The sequence below is a fragment of the Tachypleus tridentatus genome, chromosome 13, assembly GCF_004210375.1.
Source record: "Tachypleus tridentatus isolate NWPU-2018 chromosome 13, ASM421037v1, whole genome shotgun sequence".
NCBI lineage: Eukaryota > Metazoa > Arthropoda > Merostomata > Xiphosura > Limulidae > Tachypleus > Tachypleus tridentatus.
This window is the reverse complement of record NC_134837.1, coordinates 119,042,992-119,056,168: the sequence shown is the minus strand read 5'-3', so window position 1 is coordinate 119,056,168 and position 13,177 is coordinate 119,042,992.

Here is a 13,177-nt window from a genome sequence, read left to right as displayed (position 1 = left end):
GTTGTCCCCCAGTTATACAGCGGGATGTTTGCGGACTCCCACCGCTAAGAACCGGGTTTTGATAACCGTGGTGGGCAGATCACAAATAGCCTTATGTGTATCTTTGTGCTTAATTCCAAACAAAATGTTATTGAGTGTGAAATATGGAAGAGTCTAGTTTTAGATTTTTTATAAGACAGTCGAAAATAAATTAGATGTTTCCTTCTCATGGTTTTCTACCTTATGTGCACTAGAGACAGCCCAGAATATTCCCTAACATCTCCCCTCCTGTTTTTACTGCAAGTGTTTGAAACGTACCCCTTTAATGTCTGTTTACTTTACTCTCCAATAGTTGTGTTCTAAAACATTTTTTGTACAAATGTTACAGATTTTTCACATACTCAAATGTCTCTGTGGACAGGTTTGTCTGCTAAGTGATGCTTAAAACGTGGTTCTTAGGGGTGGGGGGTGTAAAGTAACTAAAAACCTTATCTTTTACATACCTATTTGAAAAATGCTACACAATTATTTAAGACAGCGCCGTTGCTAACCTAATGAATGATAATAATACTCTCGTGCTCAGAGGTCAGCTATATGTCCTGAGAGAAACTTATATGAGGGGATGACATCAACAAGAAAGCAGAGGTGCTGCCGAACCGTGTTAGTTGTCAACTCTTACCAGATTCACAGCCATTAGCACTTATTATAAGACGCACTAGTCTAGCCTTATGTCACACGCAATTTCACGCCTGTAGCAACGCTCTTGACATGTGGTTTCCTGGATATAATAGGCTCGTTAACAGAGCGTGAAGAACCTGTATCCTTTGTCTTCTCACCTTTTTCAATACATACACTGATACTTAGTGTACGGGGCATTAAGAAATCGGTCGATACACGACTGGATAAGTTTACATCAATACTGTTTCGTTTAGGATTTTGTTTGATAAAAGATTTATATCTGTATCACATATTTGATTTTGTGAGCTTCACTGATAAAGATTCGCACAGGACTTGAAGGACTTTTTTCAGTTTATTATATCAATTTTCAAATAGTGTTATTCAGAAATATCTTTGGACAGACATACAGGCGTCGCCATTCTTTTAAATACAAAACTTGCTGATAGAACAATTACTTGTGCTTCGTACGTCTGCGAATTTATAACGCTAAAACTCGAGTTTCGATTCCCGTGGTGGGCACAGCACAGATAGTTCATTATGTAGCTTTATGCTTAAGTACAAATAACCAGCTTGTCATGCATTATTTTTCAGTTAACCTTATTGTTAAATAAATGTCTTCGAAATGGGACCAAAGGACGCCTGAAAGGGTCACTTCTTTTAGCCACTCGGACCACAATACAGTAGCGTGTTGTCCGCCAGTCAATCAATAGACAGTAAAATAATGTAACTTAAGGGGACACTTAACGTTGCACTTTGTACTGTTGTGACGTCAGTAAAACGTACGCATACCATGAATAACGAGAAAAATTATGCTTTCTATAGACTACGACATTGCATGGCATGTGAACCTGAAAAGTAAGAAGTAGAACAGTCTGTTACTCTTAATTTTGGTTTTATTTACTCTCGAAACAGAACACTTTCGGGAATCCTGTGGGAGTACATTTAGTATTTCGGTGTAACTATTCAAGAGAAAAAACGTATAAAAAATAACTAAACGTGCAGACCAGAAAATTCGCTGCAATGTTGTTGATCCGAAAAGTTAGTATATGTGTATGTTGTTGGATTACATTACAACATCGTGAGCACAAACTGTGATAAGTTAACTACCAACAGCAATAGTGTTTTTGTTTTATTTTTTTCTGAAATATTTAACTTTAGCGATAAGAAAAAGTGATTTATAACACTAAGTAATTATAAACAAACAGCTCTTATAATAAGTTAGAGGTCTTGTGAATATAAGCGGTTACAACACAAAGAAAAAAACTGGCCCAGCGGTACGTTTGATGGCTAATAACGCTATGCCCGGCATGGCCAGGTGGGTTAAGGCATTCGACTCGTAATCCGAGGGTCGCAGGTTCGAATCCCCGTTACACCATAAATGCTCGCCCTTTGAGCCGTGGGGGCGTTATAACGTGACGGTCAATCCCACTATTCGTTAGTAAAAGAGTAGCCCAAGAGTTGGCGGTGGGTGATGATGACTAGCTGCCTTCTCTCTAGTCTTACACTGCATAATTAGGGACGGCTAGCGCAAATAGCCCTCGAGCAGCTTTGCGCAAAATTCAAAAAACTAAACCAAACTAATAATGCTAAAACCGATTTTCAATACCTGTGATGGGCATAGCACAGATATCCTGTTGTGTACTTTTGTGCTTCATAAGAAACAAACAAAAGAAAAAATATATAAATTTACCAATAATGTATAACCTAAATTGTATAGATCTTGTCAAAAAGGTAAAATAAAACGAAAAGGATTAAAGATTAATATAAATAAATGTAACCATGACAAAAACTTTATATGGTATCTTGTTATATCCTGTTTCCTTAACACCATCAAAATATTTATCAAGATCGTTCAAAACACTGTTTATGGCTCACCCTGTATAAAGACAGAGTAATTCAAACTGTGGATCAAGTGTTTTAATAGTTCACAAGTCAAGTTTCTTTTCTCTTTTTTTTATTATTCACACTCTACTGACCATCATCTCCTTGGGCTAAATTAAATTTCCAGTTCTGAAGCGTTCGGTGCAGGCTATACATTCTTTAGCCCTTCACGTTTTCATCGCTTTTGGATCCAGTTAGCGTTTCCTGGATGTAATCTGATGGCTGACCTTTTTTTCAGCTTGTAAAGAAATAAGGCCTTAAAGCCCAATTGGATAAAACGTTAAGACGCGAGGAAAATGGAATATGGCAGAAAGAAGGTTTCCATTTCCTCGATGCCGTTGGACCAATCAGAAACAACCAATATTATTGGAGCTAGGCTAGCTGTTCCCGAAAGTCGATCAACTTTGTATTGGAGGCAAAATAACGCAGAGCGTCAGCTGAGGAACAGACCTTCAGTCTCAGGTTATCGAACATATTCTGTAAACACGTCAGAACTAATAGTTTTGAAAAGCTGGTATGGAATTATCCATGTCAGCGTTTCTTCCATATTATTTTTAGGGGATGTTTTTGTGGATGGTAGAGGCATTAGGACTGATTATCTTATAAATCCTAATTTCTTATGAAATTAGAGATGGCTTCGTATTGTGGTTCTAACTTACTATTTTTTCTTCATGGAGAAGAGCAACTTGAAGCCTTTTTTACGTCATCAGTCCGATTAATTAGAGAATCATTACTAGGCACAAAACTACACAATGGACTACCTGTGCTGTGCCTACCGCGGGTATCGAAATCTGACTTTTAGCGTTCTAAGCCCTAAGACTTACCGCTGAGCCAAGGGACTGAGTGGGGGGCTGAGAATTAATGTAATTTTGGAAAATAGTTTCATTCGGCCATCTTTTTTGGTTTAAACAGCTTTTGGCGACGAAATTTAGGACTCATTAAACATTTCCGACGTCGTAGCATTTTAGCATGGGCTTCAACCTCCCAGCTTTTCAAATAATTCTTAAATTAAAAACTGAATGCAAGCTTTATATAAAAAATATTAGTTATTAAACATTTTGGATCCACATATATTGTCCGTACACGTAATTTGTTTGTACATGACTTAAATATCTGTATCTAAATGTATTATTTCTTCTTTTTTTTTTGTAGCTATTACACCCAAGATTTAAGAGTGCAAACTTTCTATGGCTTATTTATACTGACCAGGTAAACGATCCGATGGATTCTTTCTTGTTCCTGAAGGTGATGAGAGAAAAATAACTCTTCCTTTACTATCACACAAGCTTCTTACTTACATAGATATATATATTTTAGTGAAATTAAATAATTACATCCAAATAAAATCATGCGTTAAAAAACAGGAAATCCTAACCTCTGATAATTATATTATAATCATAAATTTTAAGTTATAAACAAAACACATTAAAAATAAACAAAATACCTGCATATTTTTAAAAAGATTCTAGAGTACAAGCCACAACGTGGGATTATAAAATGTATCCTAAGTTTTGAAGGCGACCTTATTTTTAACTAAGTATAATTATTAGTAATTAATTAGTAAATTTACTAATTATTATTAATAGTTAAAAATAAGATCATTTAGGAATATGGCACTATTTTATGCGGATGTGCACCTTGAGCCGCATATAAAAGCACGACAGTCACAGTAACTATCACTTTACTGATGTCGTGTTAATTATTGCCACAACCATATTGGGGACAGGAATGCTAACTTCAAGAGGTAAGTTTTATCTTACTTACCCCCAAATAGTAGTACCTTATTTTCATTTTTTTAATTTATTTTTTTTCATCTTTTTATGTTTATATTTTCCTTATTCATATTTTAACTTGGGAGAGTAGTCACCTTCTCCCAACTGTTTGCAAGCAATGAAGGATGATATAGATGTGGGACATTGTGGGCTTCAGCACCCACATCTCGCACTCCTAATTTCTAAATTTCTAATCTTCTAATGTGAGACTACCGAACTGGAGGTTAAGACTGATAGACGGTGTATTCCCACCGCAATGTGAGTCCTACTTCCACAATCACCTCCAAAACCTAGGATACATTTTATAATCCACGATGTAGCTTGTACCCTAGGATCTTTTTAAAATATGCAGCGCATTTTGTTTTCTAACGTGTTTTGTTTATGACTTAAAAATTTATGGTTATCATACACACACATATACACATCCAGTTTTACTCTGAGTGTTTAACATCTTATTTGATTAATATATTATCGATTTCAAATTCTTCAAATGTTTGTTTCTAATTAAGCTGTGAATAGCTGTATAGAAAGTCACAAATTCTTTAGGGTGTATTCGATAAATAAGTTTGATTTTATGTGTCTAAAATAACCAGTCAACCATCTTCAGTGTGTATTTGATAAACAGGTTTGGTTCTATTTGTGTAAATTGCCAATCAGTCATCTTCAGAATGTATTTGATAAACAGGTTTGGTTCTATTTGTGTAAATTGCCAATCAGTCATCTTCAGAATGTATTTGATAAACAGGTTTGGTTCTATTTGTGTAAATTGCCAATCAGTCACCTTCAGAATGTATTTGATAAACAGATTTGATTCTATTTGTGTAGGTTACCAGTCAGCCATCTTCAGAATGTATTTGATAAACAGGTTTGATTATATTTGTGTAGGTTACTAGTCAGCCATCTACAGAATGTATTTGATAAACAGGTTTGATTATATTTGTGTAGGTTACTAGTCAGCCATCTTCAGAATGTATTTGATAAACAGGTTTTATTCTATTTGTGTAGGTTACTAGTCAGCCATCTTCAGAATGTATTTGATAAACAGGTTTGATTCTATTTGTGTAGGTTACCAGTCAGCCATCTTCAGAATGTATTTGATAAACAGGTTTGATTCTATTTGTGTAGGTTACCAGTCAGTCATCTTCAGAATGTATTTGATAAACAGGTTTGATTCTATTTGTGTAGGTTACCAGTCAGTCATCTTCAGAATGTATTTGATAAACAAGTTTTTCATTCTATTTGTGTAGGTTACTAGTCAGCCATCTTCAGAATGTATTTGATAAACAGGTTTGATTCTATTTGTGTAGATTACTAGTCAGCCATCTTCAGAATGTATTTGATAAACAGGTTTGATTCTATTTGTGTAGGTTACCAGTCAGCCATCTTCAGAATGTATTTGATAAACAGGTTTGATTCTATTTGTGTAGGTTACTAGTCAGCCATCTTCAGAATGTATTTGATAAACAGGTTTGATTCTATTTGTGTAAGTTACCAGTCAGCCATCTTCAGTGTGTATTTCTTAGAAGATTTAGTGTATTAATTTGTGTTCGGTGTGTATTTGTTAGAAGATTTAGTGTATTAATGTGTGTGTTCAGTGTGTATTTGTTAGAAGTTTCAGTCTATTAATGTGTGTGTCCAGTGTGTATTTGTTAGAAGTTTCAGTCTATTAATGTGTGTGTTCAGTGTATATTTGTTAGAAGTTTCAGGGTATTAATGTGTGTGTTCAGTGTGTATCTGTTAGAAGTTTCAGTGTATTAAAGTGTGTTCAGTAAACCATAAATTTATTTGTTTTCCTATAATTTGCCTTCTACCTCGTTATGTTCGCTATAATATGATAATACAAATGTTTATATGTTTACCTGTGTCAGTGTATTCGTGAAATGGAAATGCTTTAATAGAGAGTATGTTATATGTTATTCACTGAATCAGCACCCTTTGTATTACCTTTATGTCTGTGTCTGGGTGCTCATGAAGTACGTTTTGTATTATGTATTTAGAGAATAGGTATGTGTTTCTGTATTCGATGACGGGATACATTCTATACTATGTATTGGCCAAAATGACCTGAAGTGGAAAGCTGAATGGCTTGAGATGTGATCACGGGATGCAGACTGGACAGCTAATATCACGTTGTTTGTCATAAATCTTTCATGCCTGTCAGAGCAGCATCTGCGTCGAGCTACCAGCCCTGGTTGGTTGTGTTGTTGTTTTTTTAAACTAAATAACTGCTTCTGTAAAATAAGCTTGATTCTTGTGATTACCGACATGTTAGTTCTTTTGAGAAATGATTTTGTATGACTGCTTATTTGTTACAGTTAATGAAGTGGGCTCACACATTAGCTACTGCACACATAACGTGGGTAAAAAGTGTCATAAGAGAGTGGTGTGGTACGGAGGACGTCTCTCATGGTGACTCTACAGGGTGTCAAAGAAGTCGTTACACAGAAAAAAAACAACATAAAACAAATGTGTCAAAAGTCCGATGTCCATTGCGCGTGACTAGTTTGTATTCAAATTCATCTTCTCGGAGTCACGTGTCAGAACTAAAATACACTCCTGATAAAACTCATACAATGATAGATAGCTAGTCTTAGAGTATAAGAAAGCCTTATGTGGCGGAGAATGACACACAGTAGTAACACTTGTGTGATATCACACCACAGAATTGCTGATGATAACGTATCTCATGTCATTACTCAGTAGACAAGCACCGCTTTCTGTAAGAAAGGATATAACAGTTCGAAATATCTCGTTTGTTACGTGTCTCTTTATTATCTGTCTTAACATAATGTTAATATTGCACTACAGTCAATAATACCAATAGAATATAATGCTCTACATATGCTGTAACTCGTGGTGGTATTCTGGAATATAGGTAACTGTCGACGATTATAATCCGAATTGACACTAACAACGATAGTTATAGGTTATCTGATGTACGAAACTGGATACTAACTAACGTACATCTGGAACGTATAACGAGTATCGTTAAACGAGTGTGTGTAAATATTTGCACGTGTGATAAACCATACATTCTAGGGAGTTTGGCATTTGTTTACTCAAAAGTTTATACCACCAAATGACATGAATTGTACTACAGTAGTAGTTAGTGAAGTCACAAACTGGTTTTAAACAGTTGCTTTACACACAAAAAATGAATTGTTTTCTTACATTCAAAAGTCTTAATTTCAGTTCATATAGATAAATTGTATTTCAGCTACTTAAGAAACATGTAGGATCAGAGAACTGAATGAGGAACAATCTAGTTACCTTACGAGTTGGCGGTAGGTGGTGATGACTAGCTGCCTTCCCTCTAGTCTTACACTGCTAAATTAGGGACAGCTAGCGCAGATAGCTTTCGTGTAGCTTTGGGCGAAATTCAAAACAAACAAATCAATTGAAAGCCAGACCTCTCTTTTTCACGTGACAAAGTCTGCCTTGGCAAAACATGAAGGTGGCTGGATGTTTTTATCTATATTTAGTATTATTTGTGTGATATTACCCACTGCTTATTATAGAACGGAGAAACATGGTTAGACTGACACTTGTGCATCATCAGTTCCGGTAGTGTAAACACGGATGATTTAACGCATGGGCTTAAAGATCAGAGCCCAGGAGTGCCATCTATCTACTTTTCTCTCACATTCACACGCAACAAAAATATAATAACAGCTACAATAATGCAATAAAATAATATTTGCTTGAGACTTTTGTTTTGTAATAATCTTATTCTCGTCATCATAATCTCTCCCTATGAAAAACAAGTCAATATTATGAGCTAGTAATATATCTTACAGGCGGTAGGTGGCGCTGATCTTAAAGAAGACGTATATTAAGTACTTTACTTAACAGTTGTAAATAAGTATGTATAATATCGGTGGTGAAGGAATAAATAGACAGTCCATCTTCATCTAAACAGTGTTTAATTCAAATCTGGAGGTGTAATGGTGCTTGTGTTTTTAAGGACTTACAGTGATGATTGAAGTTTATATCTAGATTTATAGAAATATTGTGTAGTTTAATGTGTTTAATATTAAGTTTTAAATTCAGTCAACTATAGTATAAGTCTCTTATTAAAGTAAGATCATTTATATATATATATATATCCCCAGAAATAAGAAACGGTGGCTGAGCTACGTTTTGGTCCGAGCTTCACTAATGTAATGGGCTCGGCAGATGTGGCTTTGCTATAGAAACACACACACTAATGTAAAATAGTATTTACCTCTCCAGGTTATCTGTCTGTGATTGAAAATTTCTTGAATAGTGTTTTGTGATGATACGTGATTGGGTGTTTGTAGCCTGGCTATATATTTTGGAGAAATATTCTAATCTGACCTGTAACTTTTCTTTGTTGTTGTTTTCTTTCAGCGAAAGTTTAAAAATAACTTCAACAAATGATCCGTTTAGTATTTAGCAGACAACTGATGTACTTGGTGCTAAACTGTTTTACTTAGTAGCTACAGAAGGTGAATGAAGAAAACACCATACAATTTTGAAGTATATGCGGATGAAAACTGCGACAAAAGTTAACGTAATGTGTCCAAAAGCAACGTGTTTTATAGCGAGGAATGGTCAGTTCTTAAAGCCAGTAACGGTATCGTCACTTAGCAGTTATGCGTTGCCATGGTAACCGTCTTCCTATTTCGTTCAATCACACTTTAATATGGTCCTGCGGCAACTAGCTAGGCGTAAGATCTGTGGACGTAGTACTGAGACAGGGGAAGGGTTTGGGGAGGGGGAGTGGCTTTATTCGTAACTGCATCCTCGTCAGGTAATTAAGGTATGAAGTGTGATGACTAGGATATTGGAGATTAAAATTAATGGCAGGAATAGCCTTATGAGCTGTCTACCTCATCAAATGATAATATCCCATGATGACCTTCTGCAGTCCTTTAAACATTCATACAGATATTTGATTAAAAGCGATTTTAGTTTCAGGGTCTCGTGTTTGTGTGGTCTACAGTCGTGATTTATATATATTTAGACTCTGCCAGCTTTGCCTTCCTAGCCTAGAAGAGGCTGCGTGTTTCCATTTTCTGGACTTTATGACTGCCGACTGGAGTTGTCAATTTGGAGAAACATGGCCGTTTGGGGTAGTTGAAGAAAATGTTCATTACACCTAACGGTCAGATCGCATTGTGATATGACGCACTTCGGTAGGCAGTCCTGTGTTAACGTTAGGTAAAAAAAAAATATTAAATAAACTGGCTGACCGACCAAAGGATTTTATATATCTATTAATAGATGAACATTGTTCCAAAGGTCTTCCCTTCGCCAAAAACAGTTGCATTTGAGGAACGTAATGTCGAATTCCTACGGGTGATAGTGACCGTTTATGGAGAAGGGTGTCTTTTGGTGTTTCTTTTTTATACGGTTACGAGTTTGTAGCTTGTGTCGATAACGTAAATTTTTCTTTATTTGGTTTTACTTAATAGATAAATAATGGTGGGTACATTAGGACTCAAGATAACTGTAAAAGCCAATCAACAGTTACAAACTTAAGTATGCCTTTTCTTTAAAACTCGATATGTTGTAGCAACCCACACCAATATTCACCACAAAAATGTATTTTTCATGTGGACGATTCTCATACACATCATAGTGTTGTTTCTAATGGACTAAAATGAGCATATGGCTGTAAAGCAAACCATATTTTACACCCAAGGTCAACAACAACAGCATGTACTTATCTCAACCGCTAAGGCCGCATAAGCTAGGCACTGCATCAGTATCTGACAGACTGAGACCCCAAGTATATCGTCTTTAATGTTTTTGCCTCTCGCGGTTAAGCCTAATATGGTTGTATCATTAATTTATTTTACATAGCTAAGTCTAATGTGTCTGTTTATCACAAAAACATATTTATCTTTTTTTTTCTTTAATTTAGACTTCTTCAGGAAAAATGTGTTTAAATACTCCTTTCTTATTAAGTTATCTTCCGAAAATAATATATAGTCATATTGATTTTAGTGAATACAGGCGATCTTATCGTTAATCAAGTTCTATAAGTCAGATCTGATATCATACACACAAACATACTTAGTAGTTAACAGGGTAATGAAACAGTTTATGGCTGTTTATCACACTGCTTATTAAATTTATCTTGAATCTTCGAATTTCTCTCTCTCTCTCTCTCTCTAATTTTCTTTTTTCTCCTAAAGGGAAGAAAGGAAGCAAACAAATATTTGTGAAAATAATTTTTCGGCCATAAACCTTTTCGCTTCAGGCCCTTAATGTAAATATTGTAGAAACAAATCGGGGTTTGAATGTTTGTCCACTAATAAGCCTCACCAGCATTGTATGTTTTTACTGTTGAAGTTTCAAGAGGTGCTAGAATGTACAATCGTCAATTCTTGGGCCTGACACGTGCAAGGTTTATAAAGTTCAAATATTTTGACTTATTGTAAAGGTAGTTGCAATATAGACCCATTATTCCCCTCCCACATATTCCAAATAGATTTAAATAGTCATGTATGTCTACCTATTCAAACGCATACACATCTGTCTTAACAGTAAACACTTATGTGATTTTCGTTAAATTTTGAGGGACCTGATGACGAACAGTCGGAGAGGCGTACTTCAACGTAAATTGTGCACAATATTTAATGGGTAATAACTACATCTGAAGTCCACCCTATCCGACTTTAGTAGGTGAAGATATTGATGACACTTTGTTTCCATCGATACGCAGACTGCAAGTTTTTATATCGTTATAAATATATATTAGTATATATATATATATATATCATACAAATTAAGAGAGTATATATATGTATTATTGTCAATTAACCCGCCTTCTTTCTTATCTTGTAGCCTCAATCCCACACTGGCAAGGCTTTACAACCCCTTTCAAGGAGTTATTTTTCTACATTGTTAATATATCGGGGTGGAAGCGTTGCCAGGAGCGGGTTTAATCCATCCGAATGGAGTGAACCACAGAAAATCAAAAATTAGAGTGAGCTATGTTTAGGTTCTGGTTTCTTTTTGTTATCACCTCTGATGTAGTTTATTATAGTGTTGCTTACTCTGACTCTGTATTGCGATGCGACCTAGTTTTTGGCGGTCTGCGCATTTTAGTGTTAAGTATGCACTATTTTTATAAACTCTTAAGCGTCACGACGTTACGTAAAGTAATTTACAGTAGAGAGGAGAAAATTTATACTCGGCGCAACCGTGAAACCTTTTGCTAGCAAGTCATGTGTTTATAAACTACTAATTGTTTCAAGATTACAATACATTCAGTAGTTTCTGTGATTTGAAAACGAGTGATTACTGCCCTAAACCTACCTCAATTTGTCTCTTCTACTGATCAAGCTAATTTCTGTAACTGGACTTTTCGTGTTGCCGATGGTTCATCACTCTCATCAAAAAGTCGCTAAAAAACGATGAATAATGAACTGCTTACACCGAAATCCAGTTGCTTTAGAGCCTTAAAAACTAGTGTTAACTTCCCAGGCCTTTCAAATGTAAATAGAAATAAACCTCCCAGTTGGAGCAACTGAAGTGCCAAGGCCTGGGAAAAGTTCTACACATTTGTATTTTATGATTAGAGGACGTGAACTTTTTCTTTCTCTTCGGGCCGGTCTGTGGATCGAAGGATCCAAGGTTCGAAAAGAGATGCCGCTATAAGTGTGTGATTGAAGTTACGCTAAGTCCTGTCATTCGCTCCAAAGGGCTGGAAAAAAGCCCTTGTGGAGGCAGATACTGTTGACTAATTACATTCCCACTAGTCAGTAGTTGAAAATTAAAATATCTATACCTGTATCCTAAGGGTCTTTGATTTGGCCGCTTTGCCCACGTGCGCATAAGAAGTCACTCAGGTTGAAAATTTAATGCCGTTCTATTTATTTTCCATCCTTATATCTATAAATCAATTGTCAATCAAAGTGTAATGTTTTATGTTTGATATAGATAATTAGGTGGTTACCTATTTGGAATTTGAAAGTACTGGAAAAAATGAAAATAAAAAAATAAAACTGGTTAATGTTTTTCAAGATTGAATTTTATCTTTTTCTCTCTTTTTTTATTCTTTTTTTAGAGTAGTAGGATGTAGTTTTGATTTTTAATAATTCCCGTGTGCTGTATGTATACATGTATTTGTTCATCATGGACCCGGCCCGGGAACGTAAAACAACAGTTCCAAGACGTTGTAAGTAAACTCGAGAATTTGGCTCGCTACCAGTAGATCTGTCGTATTGTACTTTCTTCATGCTATAATAACCAGTGTTTGTATGAAATAAACTGTGTGAAATGTTATCTCTTGGTTGTTAGTTGTGGATGTTATGCGTTTTGTTAAAAGAGGGTCTGAAAAGGAAGCGTTAAAGAAAAAAAGCTAAACACAGAGTTACACACTTAAAAAAATAACACAAACATCTGATTACATGTTAATTAAAGAACATGTAGCATCATTTTATAACAAGACGTACAAGTGCTTTATTCCGTAATTTGACCGGTGAAGATTTAAAAACATGTTTAAATTACTATGTTTGTTTATATTTATCAGGATTCATTCCTTGTCAAACCATAAAGATACTCACTTCAAATATACCCTAAAATACCATTTGCAGATTGCTTAATTACTTCAATTTTTATAAAATGTTCCCAACAATAGGGTTAAAGGGTTATTTTTAAACTATTGACACAAAACCTTTAACTAATACCCAACACTTTGATCGGATGATATTTTTAAAACGAGTGATATAAAACTTTTAATTGACAACCAACACTGTCATTAGATGATATTTTTAAAATCAGTGATATAAGATATGTAATTGACAACCAACACTATGACTGGATGACATTTTTAAAACGACTGATATAAAACATTTACTGGCAACCAATATTTTGGTTGGATGACATTTCTA